Below are 20,800 nucleotides of genomic sequence, written 5' to 3'. Positions count from 1 at the left end.
CCTTAGCGGCAGTGTGGTCATAAACAACACGTACTCTTTCTGTCTCATCATTCTTGGGCTATGGTCATAACACTTTGATGCTTTTTCTAGAGAAATATTTTCTTTTCCTAATTCTGTCCCTCAGGCATGATTTCCACAGCCTCACATTTGCAGAAATGATTTCTTCTAAGAAAGAAATCTAATTAAACCATTTATCACCTTTTCTTTTTCCAAAGGGGTAGAGTAACAAATTAGCCCTTAAGTCCACTGTGCAGTTGATAGATGGGAAATAAAGATGTGGAGTCATTTATTTTAGCTGCAAGCTTGGGAATAAAACACTTATAGGGCAACAGGCCAAGGGCCTTTCAGAGATGATAGCTTATAGGATGTGTGAGACCTGGCATGGAAACGTCCACCCCTTTGTCTGAAGGGGACAGAGTGCTCCATCATCCACTCTAATTCCAGCCATTAACCCAGACCTGGGAAATCTAACACTTTGTATTATAACATAAAGTTAAAGTTAATATTGTGTATAATATATGCATATATTTATATTATATAAACATATTCATACATATATTATTAATATATACATAGCATAAATATATAAAAATATAATTTCATCATATTATGAGAATATGGAGCTTATTGACCTAAAATTATGACAGTAACCTAAGAAAAATATACATAATACAAAACAGTGAAATTAATTACTATTGATTTCAGTCAATATTTACAAAATCAAAAACTAGTGACATAGAATGTAACGTGTCTGATGGATTCTACAATTATTTCAAAAATAAAGGTAAATTCTCAGGATGGCTGATTAAGGAACACACATCTAGTTGGCTCCGTAGTTTATTATTCTCCTAAAATATAACCCTTATTATTCAAAGCACGCACACAGACAGGCTTAGTTCTTTTGCCAAGCACATAACTTTTATATAATTGTTCAATCAACATTAAAATTCAAAAATACCCCCCTTTCTTCTTTATTCTGGAGTTCAGTTTAGAAATTGCCTTTTTTTTAAAGGAGGAAAAAAACCCTTCTCATCTTTTGAAAAAAAAAATGAAAAATATACTGAATGCAAGCCTGATTGTCAATCCCAGAAAGAGAAAAACCAAAAATACATAAAAAGTCAATTAAAATTGTAATGCACATTAAAAAGCATGGTTATTTGCCAAATGAGTAATCAAAAATTATGCAAAGACTTCAGAAGAGGATATTACCACTGAAGGTGACCATGGTTAAGAGAATTCACAAAAGAGAATAAAATGAACTGGGTTTTGAAGGAGGAATGGAGTTATATGCATAGGGTAGGCAGAGGAGACTATATCTGATGAGCAACATGGTGCAAAGAATCATTGCTTTAGTTGTGGTCATCCCAGTAGCTTAGCACAAGAGAAGTTTATTCCTGCTCATGTAACAGTACAAAGCTGGTCTTTTTGGTGGCTTTCTACTCTGTGACTGTTCAGAAACTAAGACCTTTCATTTTATTACTCTGGCATTCTTTAGGATCCTTTCATTTTTGAAATGTAGTAGAAGGGAAAAAAGTGCATATAAAAAAACACACTCTTCTTAAAAGCCTTGTTATGGACCTGACACACACAACTTCTGTTCTACTTCTGTTCATACTCCGCAAATGAAATCCAGTCACTTATTCACTCCTAAGTGCATGGGAAATGTAATCTCTGGCTGGGCAACCATTTCCAGCGACAAAAAACCAGTGCACGTGTGGGCATATAAGCAACCAAATGTTGGTGTTTTGTTGATCTCTATTTTTGGTTCTCTTTTTATTTCAATCCAAATGCTCTTTCCTGAGGAATTCCATCCACAAACAAAAATTCATTAACTTTCTAAATGACTCCTGTGTTTTCCCTTAGCCCAGACTTTTCTAGAGATCAAGACCCATAAATCTACTGCTTGTTAAACCTATCTTTCCACTTGGGTATCTTTTAGATCTCTAAAATACAATTTGTGCAAATGTGAATCATCAGTTTTCTTTTCAAACGTTATTCATATGCCATAGTTTCCATACTGAAAAACAGCTCTGCCATCATACTAATGGCTCAAGCCCCAAACTGAGAACATATATTTGACTTGTCTCAAACTTTTACCCTTTGTTAATACTTGCTCACATTCTTCCCCTCATCACTACTCCTTCCTTCCCAAGCTCCCCTACCCTCTCTTGCCTTGGGATTCCTGCAAGAACATCCTGACTGGCCTCCTTGATGTCATTCTAGGCACATTTTCCTTTACCCATCATCATTTACTCAAGGTTGTATTTCCAAAATGTGCACATGATCTAACTAATCTCCTCTTAAATCTTGCAGGATCAAATCTAAACACATAGCTTGGCTCACTAAGTTCAGCCTCTGTTTGGTCTATTTAACCTCTTATCGCATGATTTTTTCCCTTTTTAAAAAAATTATTTATTTATTTATTTAGAGAGCTAGAGAGACATAGCAAGCGAGCAGAGGGGCAGAGAGGTGGTGGGGAGGGAGCAGAAAGGGAGAGAGAAAGAGAATCTTAAGTAGGCTCCATGTCCATTTTACCACCCTAGGATCATGACTGAGTCCAAATCTAGAGTTGGACACTTAACCAACTAAGTCACCCAGGCACCCCACCCCCACCCCACATTACTTTCCAATGTGTTCATCTACCTGGGCAATTCCAGACTTTGCATATTTCCATATATTCCTTTCTGTTCATGTAAAAGTTCTTTTTCCTGCTTTCCATTGCTTCTTCCACTTTCCAGTGTGTCCTTCTCTCCTTTCCTGCTCAAGAATCGCTCATCCTGGGAGACTTACGCATATACTCCACATCCAGATCTAGGTAACTGTGTTCACTCTGGCACCTCCTGAATTTCCCAGTTCTAGATCTCCTATCACTGTATCACAGTGACTTGTCTCTCTTCAGTTCTGAACTCATTACAATCACCTGGGAATTTTTAAGAAATACCAATGAGCAGCCTTCATTCCACACCAGAGAAATTAGAATCTCTAGAGGTAGAATATTTTAAAAGCTTTGCTAGTGATTCTAATGGGCAGCCAAGGTTGGAAATGGCTGCTGAAGGGAACTAATTGTAGGGCAGTCCTGTAAGATATTAGCTATTGAAGGTATTAAGAAAAAAATAATACAAAGAGGGAGGAACAAAGAAAAGGAGGGAGAACACGTCTTAGGATTACTTTATGGAAGAAATGAGGAATAGTTGCAATATTTACTAAGTACCTACTTAGTGCTGAGTGTATTACAGTGTCTGATTTAGATATACCGGGGTTTTAGTTAACTCAAACTATTTGAGCTAAATAGTTTGAAGTTTATCCCAGTTTCTTTTAACTGTTTCTTGGAAGCCCTTAAATCTTATATGGGTGTAATGATTATAATTTTAATAACACTAATCAGTGATGGTGTGCTAAGTGAGCTCAAATATAATGTGAATGGAGTGAGATCAGTAAAAAGTTAATAGCTTAATATTAGTATCAATTGAATCCAAGTTATATCATAATTTAATTTTTTATTAATAAATGAACCTATTCTTTCCCAGTGTATATTTTACCAAGATCTTTTTTTCACATGAATTTCCATGTATGACTTTATGTCACTTTAGTAATGTGAGGTGGTATACACTACAGTTATGTTTGTCTCTGAGTTTGTCAGCAGCTTTGCCAATTAAGCATATGGGATAATGTCATTCTTGCCCATATAAGCCTATGACTCTTACAGGTAGAATAAGGGGGAGTGGTATATAATAAAAAAGAAAATATTTGAAAGGGACAGTAAAGAATGTAAAAGAAAAAGAAAAGAAAAATTTTTGAATTTCGAATTTCTAAATTTAGCAAAATCTATGCTATTTAAATATTTTTGAAAAATTCCAGAAACGTGATAGGCATTTACTATTCTTGAGTTGCTATTTCAAATAAGGTGAAAAAAGATCAATATTCATATGTTCAAATGAAAAAACAGAAGCCCTGTGTCCAACAAATGATAAAAACCTAAGTAAGGTAAAAAAGAAAGCAGGCAAGATTGATATTATGGGGAAAGGGCTACTGAACCTTATCTATGGCTTAGTGTTCATTTCAAACTGTGTAACTGATATTAATGAAAAGCAGTGGTTTTATTGTTGAACCAGAGAATAACCAAAGCTGAAAGCTATCTTGTAGGACTTTGTAGATAAGAGCTAAGAGAGACATAACTCTATTTGTTTAGTTCACACCAAGCTATGTTTGACACTTGCTACCCAATTGTGTTCTTGCATATCCTGAGGAGATACCACAAGCTCTTTTTTACACTTAAACTCATGGTGGCAATGATGTTCTCAATAATTACACCCAATTCTAAACGGAACCACTTTGCACATAATAAAGTGAACCCTCATTATTCAAATATCCATAACTATTTATAGGTCTAGAATATAATCAAGACACGGCTATTTTATTAAAAGGTAATTAATCTGAAAGCCCTCTTAGGTTATATATTTCCCTATGTCATTTTTCAAAGTAAAGGTAGAGATACACTTGCTTCTCCTATGGTTGATTCAGTAAATGAAATAAAAATCTCAAACAAAAGAGAGATGAAATGTCAGGTTGCACTAAAAATACAGAATTATGCTATATAAATAAGAAATATGATGCGTTTAATATCCAACCTATTTTGTTCACCAAGGAAAGACAAATAGGTTTTTGTGTGTGTGTTACATTTCTCAACTCAAAACCATACTATTTGTCTCCGTGTATGATCATCAGTGCTTGCTTGTGGCACTATCCCAAGAACGCCATAGAAGTTGGGCAATGAATAAATTTGCATGTTGAATGAATTTTGGAAAATCAAAGTTTCTGATGACTTCTGGCTAAGCACTTTTTTTTCTTTTCTATATTATTTCCAATGATTGTGTCACTCAAAGTCATATTCCTCATTTTCTATGGTTTGCTGAACTCACACATTATATAATTCACTCCCCTGAATATTTATTCAACATAACTAGCTATAGGAATAGCTTTGAATTGATTTCCTCTTTTTTCCTTCTACGATATGACATTCAGGGGAAATAAATCTCTATCTGTCATCAGCACTCTGATGAAGCAAAAAATTGTCAAAAATAAATATAAAATTTCATTTTATTGATACTTTTAGGCTATTATCTATCAGATATCCCCGAAAATAAGAAAGGATGATGGTAACATTTTTTGTTGTTGTTGTTACCTAAGATGTTCTTCATGTCAGAAAGATTGGTTATGTTAACAAAAAAAAAAAAAAAAAAAAAGAAGAGGCAAAGTGGTTTAACTGTTTCTGTTCTCCATTATCTACTTATTCCTGTGCTTCCTCCATCCCTTCCTCCCTCTTACTTGCCTGGGTGCTGGCTAGAACTGGTTAACTTGTCTACTTGTTTTGTCATGTAAATGTAATGTAATTGTATCACAACATCTGAGATTAAACCCCCAATACACCAGTATCTTCTCTAGGCTTAACACTTTACCTAGGTATACATGAAAATAGCTATCTGAAATCTCTTTTTAGGGGGAAGTCAGAGATTGAAAGGAGACAATTTGAGGAGGTAGTGTTAGGTTCCTCCCTCAGAGGTCATCTGAGACTACTTCTGATTTTCTATTTATCTTGATGAATTTGTGACTCATCACTGTGCCTCAATAAATAGAATAGTAAGTTCTTATTTCATAATCTGAGTATTTTTCACTGTAGGATTTTCCTCTGCATAGAAGGCTGCATCTATAGATCTTTTCTTTGTTCACTGCTTTTTATTACCACACCTTAGAAACTTCCAGAACACCTCAAATAGAAACCCCTGCATCAGTCAGTTCTATTCCATTACTCTTCTCTATTTTCTTCATGTTAGTAAGTATACCTGTGTCATCTTGTCTCCCATGATTTTAATGTGAGCTCCATCAGAGCAAGTGCATTGTCCATCTCTTACACCATTGAACCCTGTGCATCTGTGATATCAGGGGTCATGTTCCTTCAAATTTCAGGCAGTCCAGACTACACAGGGCTGCTCTAGCTCAATGACACTTTCACCTGAACAAGAAAAAGCTATCTTCTCTGGCTGAACTTTTTCACAAAGTTACCTCCTCTCGGTGACATGAACCCCAAGTATAAGGATCAGCAAGTAGAATGAGCTCTAAAAAAGAATCTGATTCCTATGGGCACCCCTATGCTAGGGCACTCCACTGGTTGGGTAATCTGTATAATTTCATAAGTGCTGGTTCTGATTCTATCTCTGCTATGGTTCATATCATCTCCAAGACATGGGGTATTGTACCAAAATCACATCCAAACTTAGGGAAGGTTGTGGCGGTAAGACATAGGTCCTCTAACTTCTCCCTTCTCCACTTCCGTTCTGAAAATAACAAAAACTATGTTTTACACTTATGGCAAAGGATCATGTCTTATTCATTTCTGATTCTCCACTACCTAGCATAGGATTCAAAATTGTTCAAGAAATTCCTCACTTCACCATATATTCTTTGCATGAACTTAAAAATTTTCTTAATTTCTCTGTTTCAAGTCCTCATCTGTAAAATAGGATAAAATCTGTGAATACCTCTAGGAGTTTTTTGAGGATTAAATGGCCTAACCCACAAAAAACGTTTTTTTGAAATAGTTTTTGGTAATCGCAAGCTTAAAAAAAAAATCAACTAGTCATAGTATTAGTAGCAGTAAGTAGTAAAATTATGTGAATTTGTATGCTAACCATCAGTTTCATGCTTCAATTCATTTTATTTTATAATATTTGGACTTTAGTATTTCAACAGGACCCCAAAGGTCTTCTTTGAGTGAGTGAACTATATAAACCTCGGTGTCAAACTCATCTAAAAAGTTGAATTATTGCATAATAATCAACAAATAAGCTCCATATTCTTTCAGTCTTTCGTTTTCCTATTTTCACTTTCTTTCATCCCCCCCTTTCTTCTCTCTCACTCTATTTACACAGATTTTAATGTACTATAATAATGTAGTGTTTGGAATAATGTAGTGTATGATGGCCTATAGAGTTCGAAGGACCTAATGCAGCATTTTCTGAGTCAAAGTCAGTGTTTATTAATAACAACACATCGACACTCCTTGCCCATTGAAAATTCAAAAGCTGTAGACCCCATGTGGCTACATTTCTCCTTCATCCCATAATTAAGCAAGAGCCTGGTTCTTGCAGGATGGATATAATTTCTCATCAATACCCACTCTTATCAAATCCTCAAATTTGGAAAATGCTTCAACTATTTTTTTCTGAGATTATGATTTTTTTTTAAAGATTTTTTTTTTAAAAAGTTTATTTATTTGAGAGAGGGAGATTGCAGCAGGGGAAGGGGCAGAGGAAGACAGGGAGAGAGAATCCTCAAGCAGATTCCCCTCTGAGCTCGGGATTTGGCACATGCACCCATCCCAGTACCCCAAGATCACTACCTGAGCCAAAATCAAGAATCAGAAGCTCAACTGACTGAGCCACCCAGACGTCCTTATAATTATTTTCCTAATGTTGCTGAGATAGAGGATAATGTTTCTTGACTCTATCTCCCCTGGTTTTGGGCTCTGTTGTTTACCCACTGCAGCCACATTTTCTTCTTCAGCTTAAGCTTCCTGGGACACTCACTCAGATTCGTGGTGTTGGATGCCACTCATTCATTCAACAACTTTTAAGAAACACAATCTTTGTGTCAACACCAGTTGGTTTAAGATTACCTCCGTGGTCCTCTGTTACATTTAATTATTATTCAAGGATTTTCTGTGCAATCAATCAAGCCAAGGTATGGAGAAGATGACAACACCAGAGTCATAGAATTGTAGGACTAGAATGAGAATTTAATAGTTAAGACTCCCACTTTCAGGCAAGACCACAGCTATTGCCAGAGAAATGAGACTCTGTTTTCAAACATGCAGCAAAGTGATTCCATAGCTTTTCTTGTTAACATACTGTAATGTTTTATTCAGAAAAAAAGATGAAATAAGGATTTCCACAATATGTTTGTAAGTTCCATTTAAATTTAATAATGTAGATATTTCTGAATATCAATATTTAAAAGATTAAGAATTCTTCAAAGATGAACATATTTATAATTAAACAGTTTTTAAAACACATAAAGATCATGGAGCACCTGAGTGGCTCAGTCAGATAAGAGTCTGACTCTTGATTTCACTCAGGTCATGATCTCAGGGTCATGGGACCAAGCCCCACAATAGGCTCTGTGCTTAGCGGGGAGTGTGCTTGAGATTTTTTTTCCCTGTCCCTTTGCCCCTACCCCTGTTTGCATTCTATCTCTCTCCTTAAAATAAATAAATAAATCTTTTTAAAAACCCAGTGAAAAATACATAGAGATTATAATTTCCAACTTTGGAAAAGATACATTCTCTAACCTTCAAACGTTTCCTTTGCCATGGGTTGTTCTCCAAAAGTGCCAATATGGGATGCCTAGGTGGCTCAGTCGGTTAGGTGTCTGCCTTCACCTCAGGTCACAATCTCAGGGTCCTGGGATTGAGTCCCACATCAGGCTCCTTGCTTGGCGGGGAGCCTGATTCTTCCTCTGCCTGTGTCTCTCCCTGCTTGTGCTCTTTGTCTTTCTCTTGCTGACAAATAAATAATAACATCTTTTTAAAAAATTTTTTAAAATTTGGGGCACCTGGGTGGCTCAGTGGGTTGAGCCTCTACCTTCAGCTCAGGTCACGATCTCAGGGTCCTGGGATGGAGCCCCACATCAGGCTCTCTATTCAGCAGGGAGCCTGGTTCCCCCCTCCTCTCTGCCTGCCTCTCTGCCTACTTGTGATCTCTGTCTGTCAAATAAATAAATAAAATCTTTAAAAAAATTTTTTTTTAAATTTTAAAAAGTGTCAATGTAGATAGCACTATTTTCTTCTCCTCCTTCATAGGAGTTTTTACTTTTTTGGTGTTTCTCAAATTCCAGTGTATCCACAGCTGTCTCAGTATTAACTTGATGTCTATTAAAAGTTTCTGTTCATGGGCCCTACCTCACAGCTACTGAATCAGAAATATTGGTGCTATTTGGTACTCCTTGTTATGAGATTTAATTCTTCATTATGTTCTGATTCACGTGATTCTTCAATTACTTGATTATGTGTTTAGTACATAGATAATTCATTAAATAAAATTATTTCCCAGTAAAACTGTAAGTTCCTTTTGGAGGTCGGGACACTACTATTACTCTTTGTATGCTAGGACTATCATAATTCAGTAGAGATCCAGGATATCAAATTTCTTCACATCTTTATTACTTCTATATATCCCCTATTCCTTAACTCCATCTAAGTTCTATTTTAACCCACTCCTAATTTAGTAGAATGTATTAGATGTGATACCTTACATATCCATGTTTGAAAGATTCTGACTAGATTTCAGTTCCTTTCTTTCCCTTTCTTCCCCATATTACATGTCTCATTTGGATCATCTCTTCCTTAGCTCTTCTTACTGTTTTTCTATTTCTTGTGTCTTTATACCCCATAGCTGCTAATCAGATAAATGTTAAGAGAAATATCAAGTACTAGATAAGGTAGATGCTTCAATATTGGACTGTCATCTATTGTCTGGAAGTTCTTCTTTTAATATGTGAAATTATGCCTCAGATACTATCTGTTTCAATACACTTCCATGTAAAATAGTAATAGTAATATAGGAATACCTTGGAGATAGTGCAGTTTTAGTCCCCAACGACTGCAATAAAATGACTATTGCAAGAAAGCTAATGGTGCTGTAAAGTGAGTCAAATAAATTTTTTGCTTCTCCAGTGCATATAGAAGTTATGCTGACACTATCCATCAATCTATTAAGTATGCAATAGCATTATGTCTAAAAATATATAGATACCTTAATTTGAAAATACTTTATTGCTAAAAAATGCTAACCACAATCTAAATTTTCAGTGAGTCCTAATCACCAGTCTTGGGGCACCTGTGTGGCTCAGTCGGTTAAGCATCTGCCTTTGGCTCAGGTCATGATCTCAGGGTTCTGGTATCAAGCCCCACATTGGGCTTTCTACGCAACAGAAAGCCTGCTTCTCCCTCTGCCTGCCCCTCTGCCTGCTTGTGCTCTCTCTCAAATAAATATATAAAATATACAAATATATAAATCTTTAAAAAGAAAACCATAGTCATAATCATCATAACAAATACAATAATAATGATAATAATAAAGTTTGAAATATAGTGAGAATTACCAAAATGTGACAGAGACCCAAAGTGAGCAAATACTGTGGGGAAAATGGTGCCAAAATCTTCCTTGATGCAGGGTTAATTGTAAACATTCAATTTGTAAAAACAACAACAAAAACATTTAAATAACTCTGTCTGAACACTAAATATAGTGGACAGGAATATGGTTCTTAGAAGTGTATATTCTGTTACATGCCACCATCCTTTGCTTAAGTATAATACTCATTAAGCAACTGGTTTGTCATGGGTACATAATAACATGGTTTTGAAAGAATGATTAAATAAAGTTGAGAATGATTTATTAAATAAAGTTGAGAATGATTTATTAAATAATTATGACATCTCCATATTTTGTGATTTATGGTGGCTATTTAAAGCAGTATGAAGAATATTTAATTACATAATAATATCTTCAACTTTCTTTCTTTTTCTTTCTTTGTTTTTCTTTCTTAAGTTTTTCATACATATTTGTTAAGTTTACTGCGTGAAAGGTTAAACTGATTTACATTCTAAGTATTTGAAGCTCAGTGTTGCCAGCATAGAAAGAACTGTATAAAGTGTTTCAGGTATAGATAAAAGCTGTTCTATGAAGAGCAAAATGGTTTTTGTTTTGTTGTGAATATCAACACTTTTATTTCTGTCATTTGGTTAGTTTTAACTCAGATATTTCACTCCTGTTCTCAGTTAAATTTTAATGTCTTTGTTTGATCTTAGCTGAATGTTCAAGCCCATCATCCTTTCCATGTAGTGTGAAATATTCTTGTATATACACAATTTAATTGGAAATCACCAGGCAACTCTTGACTCATTCACACCACTTTATATATATTTCTTTCAATTTGACATTTAGGAACTGATAATTTGGAGCATGTGTTCTCTTAGTCTCAACAAGATCATTTTCATAATTTTTTTTTTTTAATTTAAGGTCAGTTTGAGTTTTTATCTCAGTGGACCACCTTATTAACACTTCATTCTGCTTATCACCTCACCTTAAAAATATTTGTTCCCTCAAGTAACTGATTGATTATTCCAGCATTATTTTCTTGTGCAGAAACAATGTTGCCTTTCTACTTCTCAAAAAGGAAAGGAACTAGTGTTTATTAAGCATTTATTTGGTTGGGGCACCTGGGTGTCTCAGTGGGTTAAAGCCTCTGCCGTTGGCTTGGGTCATGATCCCAGGCTCCTGGGATCAAGTCCCACGTTGGGCTCTCTGCTCAGCAGAGAGCCTGCCTTCTTCTCTCTCTCTCTCTCTGCCTACTTGTGATCTCTGTCTGTCAAATAAATAAATAAAATCTTAAAAAAAAAAAGCATTTATTTGGTAAAGAACCCAACACTTTATACCTGATTTCATTTAATATTTTCAATTGTTCTGTTATGTAGATATCATTAATTTCTGTTTATAGAGGATAAGTTTGAAGCTATAACTATTTTAAGGATGGTTATGCCCAAGTTCAAAGGTCATGTTCTTTTTTGTTTAATTCTTTCCTTGAATTAACTACTTTCTTTTCCCATTCCTTTTGAGTGTCAAAAGTGATCAATATTTAGAAGTCCAGTATGAGTTTGAAGCTGAGGGTTTGGAGCATTCAAAATATCAGCATGATACTTCAAAAGTTTTAGTCTGGGGGCAATGCAGACTGCTTTGGAGAGAGTTTAAAATGGAATATGTGGACACCAACTCATAGTGATTGTATTTGGTCCACATTTAGAAAGAAAATAGGCAAAACATGATGAAAGATTGGATATGGGGGGATGAGGAAGAGCAAGGTATCAAGGAGGATGACTGGGATTTTGGTTTATAGAATTAAATGGATACCAAATCAATGTCTTGGATATTGAATATACGACAAAGTCTATCATTTAGTAATTGACTGTATAGAAGAGTCTGGAGCTCAGGGGAGTAGATTGGACTGGAAATATAGTTGTATGGAAGGGTTAGATGTAGAAAAAGTGACTGAAGTTCTGGGAATTGATGAGATGGCCCAAAGACCAGACATAAAGTGACACATGAAGAGAATCTTGGGCTGAGAACATCCAACACTTAATGATTGAGTAGAGGACAGTAAGCACTGAAGAAGATAAAGAGATGAGGAGAAGCCAAATGAGAAAAGTGTCCCAAGTGGGAATAATAACAACTGTAGAAGGGTGAAATAGTGACCACTGAAAACGAATGCTGCCTTTGTCATCATGAATGTCACTGACGACTTTGTTGAATAGCATGTCAGGAGTGATAAGAGTGAAAGTCCCAATGATATTGCCCAGAAGTGAGTGAGAGAAAGCATAGAGACACGAATAGAAGAAACTTGATTGGGGATAGAGGAGAGAAAGGGCAGTATCTGGACAGTTATATAGGTTCTTGATTATTTATACATTGACTTTAAATAAAGATATTTGAATAAGCTAGTATTTAGGTAATAATCCTTTCCTTTGGAAAGGAACAAGTTAATGTCAAGGAGAGAAAGGAAAATGGATAATGTAAGGAGCCCAGCTGGGAAGACTTCAAGGTGCAGGAGTGGGACTGGCCTTACAAAGAAGGAGGGACAACATGATGTTTTGCTTCGAAGACCTTTTTTTCACACATTTATATGTTGTAGCTGACTTTAGAGTCTTACCTCCTTAAACTGTGACTATACTACTTTTAAATCTACAACAATATTAAGTTTAGATACTTAGTAAAATTAAAAAAAAATCAAAGAAAATTTTTAGAACTTGCCATCTATCTTCTTTTCACTTGGGGATTTAGTAGTTTTAAAAGAAAATTAGTTCAGTACCCAGAAAACCTTTCCTTTGTTTTCTTTATTTTCCTTTGCCAGCCACAGGGCTTCTCAAATTCAGAAGTGCACAGAAATTACTAAACAAGAGCATGCATGTGCTATCACACCCTCCACAGCATTGGATATTATCGTATTTGATTTTTCATTTTTGTCATCTCAACGGACCCTTCTAATTTTTTTATTAATTAATCCTGCTCTTCCTACTTCAACACAGAGAATTTAGAGTTGGGGAGGTTTCATAATCCTCATTTGATTTCTAAAACATAATTAACATGTCCAGATTTTGCTTATGTTGGATTAGCAAGAATTTAAAGAAAAGTTCTAACCTTGGCCAAAGTAACCTCATATTTGATATTTATAGCAAATATCTATTCTGGAGAAAAACAACGTGAAAAAGAAAATAAACCTTTCATTGGAAGAACTCACAAATCTGCTTTTAAAATCTACACACTTTATCAAGAACTTTGATGAACTTGAGTATCAAGAAGACAAAGTTCGGTCCTATTACTATTATCTATTTTCAAGTCTAGAGATAATCCACAATGTGTGTTAAGTAAATGAATGAATGAATGAATGAATGAATGGTTTGTGAATTGTTATATCTAAATTGACATTGAGTCTCCAAAAACAAACATATTAGTGTTATTGTATATTATTATTTTTATTGATCACTGCGATAATTACTTGAAATGCAGTGTCACTAATCCTCACAACATCTGTAGAATAAGTATTATGAATCCTATTTTACAAATAAGAAATCAAGGTGCAGAGATTTTAAGTAAATTGTGCAATTTACACAGATAATAACAGGCAAACCTGGGAGTCAGCTTTATGTCTGACTTCAGAGCACATGATCTTTCATCCCTATTATGAATGGTGATATATGTTTGGGTTATAAAAACTTGCAATAATGAGTATATTTACTTCCCACCATAAACTTCTACCCAGATGGGCCTATAGGGCCTACAGAACCTATAATTTTAGACATTTTAATTTGATTTATCTTCTAGACAGAACCATTAGATTTTCTCTATGCGTGGTGTACTATGGAAGTAGGAAAAGTAGGTTTTCAGGTGGTCTTTTTTTTTTTTAATTTTATTTATTTATTTGACACAGAGGGCGAGAGCACAAGCAGACAGAATAGCAGGCAGAGGTAGAGGGAGAAGCAGGCTCCCTGCTGAGTAAGGAGCCTGACACAGGGCTCAATCCCAGGACCCTGGGATCATGACCTGAGCCAAAGGCAGTTGCTTAACTACCTGAGCCACCCAGGCACCCCAAGGGCTTCTTTTTTTTTCTGGACAAAATAGAACTATATGTTCAGGTATTTAAATACCCATGTTAGCCAATTTTGCCAAAATTTTGTAATTGCATTGGAAAACATGTCCTATTTAAGTGCAGTATCAGAAAATGTAGTAATAATGCGGTCCTTGTTTGATTCCAAATATTTACCTCTTTAAAAAAATCTAACTCTGGTTTTATTTCAAGATGCTTTGAAAAGAACTCAATCTGAGTTCTATGAACTACGTCAAACTTTTCCAATAGAACCCCAACCTTATTTGGCGCTTTGGGGTAACTTGACAATGAAAGCACTCACAGACAACTTTCTGGTCATCGGATGGCCTTCCTGTGACCTAGCCACAAGCACCCTATTAATCTACTTTATCACAGGGATTAGTAAAGCAAGGGCTGCGTCTTTCCATCAAGCACATCTGTTCCTAACTCTTCTTATCTCTCGATGTCTCTTTCATCCGGTACATCTATTCTTCATCAGCCATGAATGTCTATGCTTTTGAGGAGTCATTTTCTATTTTTTACCTTTTTTACTTCCATAAAAAATTTAAAAATAAAGTTGTTCCTATTCTGTCCTTTCCTATCTTACATCCACTTCTGAATACATAAATTGTTTGAATTTGCTCATAGAACACAATATAATATACCCACTGTTCCCATCAAGTTTTACCTCTTTGCTACTTTTAACAAGAGCAATCCTTATTTAAAGCTATGCATGATACTCACCAGAGCCTAGAGCACCATTTTTATACTTAAGTGAAACAACTCCATGAATGGTTCTGCCTAGTAAGATCAATGAGTTTTTTCACAAAATGAGTCATACTAACAGCAATCTCTTTATCTCTGATTCAGCCTCATTGAAAGGAAGGAGGAGGTGTGTTGGGTCTGGTTGATGGCGTGTCTTTCTATCTCCCCCAGCCTGGGACTGTGGTATAGGAAGCAAAGCAGTCTTTTCAACAAGCACCTTTCTCCCAAGTTCAAACTGGGGATTACACAGAAAGAAGCAGCCCCTTGCTCCTCCTTCTACTCTGTCTCTGAATAATAAGCGCTCTTTACTGTTTAGAAATCTTGTTGCATTAATTATAGCAGAAAATAAAGAGACAATATGCCCAAAATTACCCCCAACTACTTCTGAATGACATACTTATCTTTAAGGTCCAATTTTTAAATTAAATTTCTATTTTCATTAGCTCTTATGATGATTAAGAGATATAATAGAACATCATTTACCTATATCTTAAATATTAACTTGAAGTTTTAGTACTATGTTGTTCCTTCTATATTTAGTCGTGGTATAAAAAAGGAAGAAGTCATCATGGAATACCTCTATGCTTCCATGGTTCAGATTTTCACACTTTTTTTTTTTTAAAGATTTTATTTATTCATTTGACGAGATCACAAGTAGGCAGAGAGGCAGGCAGAGAGAGAGGAAGGGAAGCAGGCTCCCTGCTAAGCAGAGAGCCCAATGTAGGGCTCAATCCCAGGACCCTGGGATCATGACCTGAGCCAAAGGCAGAGGCTTTAACCCACTGAGCCACCCAGGTGCCCCAGATTTTCACACTTTTATAAATAGCTAAAAATAATGTTTACAAAGCAGAAATGCTGGTGACTTCTTGGTCAAACAGTTCATGAGATTTTATATGTGTGTGTCTGGGGGCATAATAAATTCACGTATACTCTAAAACATCAGCCATAAAGTAGCTTTTGATTATTTGTTTGTTTTAATAGCCATCAATTAATAAAATATTTCCCATGACCAAAGAGATCTTTAATTCAAACACACACTTATCAACATACTCCATGGTAAGTTTCCACTATTTAAGGCAGCTCACAGCTGAAAATGGTTTGGGGTTTGTGGGGCTGGAGCATTTTGATAAATGGAGATAAATGATTAAAATCGTTCAGTCTTTCTAAGCCCTAGCAAAATATGACAGCATGTAAGTCTCTAAAGAGATTTATGCTTGCTCTTACAGCTGGCTGTCCATAGCCCCCCCATTCCCTGGGGAGCCCTGCAGACCTAGTGGATGATGAGAGTGTTTTGCAGCTGTAAGAGATTTAGACCCCTTTAAAGAACTGCTTGAGCTACAACAAGCCAGTCTTTCAAAGGAAAGTGATCAAGGCCATAGGGGGTTCATGAGATTCCCAGCCTTAACCTGGAGAAGCTCACCTGTCAAAGCGAGCTCACTGAAACCTTCACTAAATTGTTAGCTGACACTCCAAAACGTTTAGGGTGTCATCATGTGTCACAAACAAATCCGTGCATTTCCACGTGTTGTTCCTGGGGGCAAAAAATAGCAAACTGTTGGGGTGCCTGGGTGGCTCAGTGGGTTAAGCCACTTCCTTCGGCTCAGGTCATGATCTCGGGGTCCTGGGATCGAGTCCCGCATCGGGCTCTCTACTCAGCAGGGAGCCTGCTTCCCTCTCTCTCTCTCTATCTCTCTCTCTGCCTGCCTGTCTACTTGTGATCTCTCTCTGTCAAATAAATAAATAAAATCTTAAAAAAAAAGCAAACTGTCACGAAATGTTGCGAATAAAAGCATGCTTTTGGAAGAGTTCAGTTGTCTGAGGAAAGCGTGCTGTGGGAAAAAGTGGCTATGTCATATGTCACAGAAGTGGAAGGCTGGAGAAAGAATGAGAGGGAGGAAACTTTGCCTGTTGGGTGCCTTTTATGTACTAATAATGTGGACTCCCTGTTCTACGCTCTGCTCTGCGGTGGGCCCAGGCCTCTGTGGTGACAGCAAGGGAAAGGAAAACAGCCCAGAAGCAGGCTGCCTGAATTTGTTGTACTCCTGCACCAAAGAATAATCATCAAATGAAGGAGCATCCGCATTTTCCCAGCCCTGACCCTTCATTTCTGGGATTTCCTGCCAAGCAGAGAGGCAAATGTGTGGCTCAGGCAAGCTGGCTATGGCACTGCCCATTATATAGTTTAAAGTTGACTGACTGGGTCAGCTAGGGAAGAGCCAGTACAGGTAACCGGAAGGATTCATTTCTTCTGTAGACACTCAGTTTGACCAATTTATACATAAGTCCCTATTCTTACCTCATAGTTACATTCTTTGACTGTGTTATCAACATTCCCAAACTTGTTTTAGAACTTCTTCCTTTTTACTTTATAATATTTTTGAGATATGATTTATTTATAGTAGAATGACTAAATCTTAAGTGTCCAGCTCGATACAATTTTACATAGTATATATTTGTGGTATTAGTTTTCTATTGCTGCATTATTATATTGCTAGATTACCACAAATGTAGCAGTTTATACAGCTAACACAAATTTCTTAGCTCACAATTCTGTAGATCAGAGGTCTGGGTACTTACTATAGAGTTGGGTTCTCTCCCAAGGCTCTCACAGAGTGGAAAGACAGATTTTACTGGCTGCATTCTCATCTGAATCTCTGGGTCTTCCTGCAAATTCATCCAGGTGAGTAGAAGGATTCAATTCCTGAGTTTCCAGAATTGTCTTTGCTAGCTATTTCTTAGCAACTAAGCAGTGGCCACAATCCTTGCCGTGCAGCACAGTCTACCTTCAAAGCCAGTAATGGAAAATCTCTCTCCCTCTAAATTCCTTTCATGCTTCAAATCTCTGTATCCAGGGAAATCTCTGCCATTTTGAAGGGCTCCATTATGAGGTCTGGTCCACCCAGGAGAGCCTCCCTTTCTTAAAGTCATTTATTCTAGATAATATAACCTAGTAAGAGACTGAAGTCTACCATATTCCCAGTCCCAACGATTAAATACAGGGCATATTCACCAGGGAATGGGGATGTTGGGATCATATTAAAATTCTGTCTACCACATCTTAAGACAAGATCTATCTACCACATCTCAAGCTGATCACATAGTAACTTCTGGGTCACGCTATTGATTTTTAGAAGTTGTTTGTATATTCTGGATATGAGTCCTTTGTCAGATATATGTACTGCAATACTATTTTCTTAATGTATGTCTTGCCTTTCCTTGCTTACTGGAAACTTTGATGAGCAAAAGTTTACAATTTTGATAAAAAGTTATTTTATTTCTAAGTTTTATGATTAAAGTTTTCTACATTGTGTTAAAGTGTTAAAAATATTTGCCTATACCAAGGTCATGAAGATTTTTTTGTTTGTTTTCTTCTAGGAACATTATAGTTTTAGCTTCTATATTTATATCTCTGATCTATCTTGATTTTTTTTTCATATCGTAGAAGGCAGGAGTCAAAGTTCAATTTTTTTTCCCTGTATGGATATCCGGTTGCTCCAACACCATTTTTATGTACTTTTTAATTTAGAATTGAGGTATTATATGTGTTTTTCTCATTATCATCTCATTATCCTAAGGTGTTGACTCTGTTGCCTGGGGACTAGGCAAGTTTGGAGAGAGTCCACCATATGTCTCTCGCATTCCTACACATCTTGTGGGGTGTGACAAGACTGCAAAGCCCTGATCGCTCTTTACCTGTGTGATTTCTCAGGGCTCTGTTAGGAGCAAGTGACTTTGAAAGAGGAGATGTTTCCCTCTGGGACAAAGAGCAGGCTTTCTTATTACATCCTATCAAATCAGTGGATTTCCCAAGCTTGATGCTTCTCAGCTAAGAAGCAAACCTCTGTGGACACAGCAACATCTGGGCTGTAGCACGTCACTCCTAATGGACTTCTGGGTAAGGATATCTCACACAGTCATGTTGATGCTCATGCTACTTGCTGTGCCATAAGTAATGAAGTCTGCTATTTCTGACCCAGGAATCTCAGGCCTTCTGTCAGCATGGCGTCTTCGAAATAGTAATAGACTAACTTACTATCTTGTAAGAAGGATAAAATCACGCAGACCTGAATATGCCATCTTATCAATCATTAAAACATGTTAGTAAATGACCATATTCATCACCATTTTGTAGATTAAAACACCCAGATTTCAAGAGACTAAAGCACTTGCCCAATTTTGTTTAATTTCACAGCCCAAACTCATGTTTAACATTTAGTAATTGTGATATGTAGCATAAATATTAAAATGTGCATAAAATATACACAGAATTTAAAAACGTTATCTAGTGAACACCCATGTAACCACAATTTAGATCAAGAACTGGAATATTGGGGCGCCTGGGTGGCTCAGTGGGTTAAAGCCTCTGCCTTCGGCTCAGGTCATGATCCCAGGGTCCTGGGATCCAGCCCCACATTGGGCTCTCTGCCCAGCAGGGAGTCTGCCTCCTTTCCTCTCTCTCTGCCTGCCTCTCTGCCTACTTGTGATCTGTCTGTCAAATAAATAAATAAAATATTTTAAAAAAAACAAACTCATAAAGTCAAAGTAAGATCATCAGGAAGTAATTAAGAAAACAATGATTATTTGTGTTTCTATTTGTTATTTGTGCTGTTAAAAGAATATGGAAAAGGTTTTATTATCTATGTAAAGTGAGTCTAATTTTTAGTGCTTGTAATTATGATTCATTCTGTAACCGCTTACTGAGGAGCTACTACGGGCAAAGAACTAGGGAGGCAAGGATGAACAAAAGCTGATGCCGTTACTCATCTCATGGAACTTACAGCCCTGAGGATACAAAAATGTTATTAATCAAATATTACATCAATAAATTATTTGAATAAGTACTATTGGAAGACATAAGATCATATAAGGAGGTTTGACATAGACAAATAAATCAGGGATGACTTTCTTCAGCAAGTGACCATTCAGCAAAGATTTCAGAACTGATGATATTGAGTTAATTAAAGTAGGGAGAGAGTATTTCAGGCAGAGTGATTAGCATATTCATAGGCACTGTAGCAAGAAGGGACTGGATTCTTCAAGAAGTAGAAAGATGGTAAGTATGACTAGTGTCCAGTGAGGGAGTCAGAGTAGCTCCTGCCTTGTGATAGAGGAGAGACAATGCAGGCTCTGCTGGGAATTTAGATTTTTATACAAGAGGTATTCATTGAGGTGGTATAAACAAAATGTGTGTGCATGTATGCGCACTCACCTGTGGGTGATTTGATCAGATTTGTGCTTTGAAAAATATTCTGACTAGAGTAGGTGAATGATGATTGGTAGAGATTGTTGGGAAACAAACATCGAACTAGGGAGACCAATAAGAGGCTATTGTAAGTATTCTGGGTGGCAGCTGGTGATGATACGAATGGATCTCTGGTGACAGACTTTGAGAAGGGTCTATCAAGATGGTCTAAGCAATATTCTAATCTCATCTGGACCTGTTTATTCATGATTCTTCAGGAAAAAGTTAGGAATTAATCACTCTAAGCAATTAATGCTAAAAAGAAGTTAAAAAGAGAAAATCGACAGGAGTGGACAAATTTAACTTCTAAGTGACCATCTTCAGAGATACCTTATAGTAACATTGTTTTAGGACAAACTTCTGAAAGAAGCCTGGCAGTAAACTACATAGGAGTCATACTGTTCTTTAAATCATACCATAAAACATCACAGTGTTAAATTCTATTATGCAAATTAATGAAAAGTTGACTATGTTTTTAAAGATGCATTCTTTCACATCTTAGAAATAATATTCTATAAATATTTAATAACATTTCCAGCTTATTAAGTAATAATTATTGACTCATGTTTTAGTTTATTTATAGTGTGATAACACTTACTA

The sequence above is a fragment of the Enhydra lutris genome, unplaced genomic scaffold, assembly GCF_002288905.1.
Source record: "Enhydra lutris kenyoni isolate GAN:26980312 unplaced genomic scaffold, ASM228890v2 scaffoldscaffold3, whole genome shotgun sequence".
Lineage (NCBI taxonomy): Eukaryota > Metazoa > Chordata > Mammalia > Carnivora > Mustelidae > Enhydra > Enhydra lutris.
Note: the sequence above shows the minus strand (reverse complement) of the source record.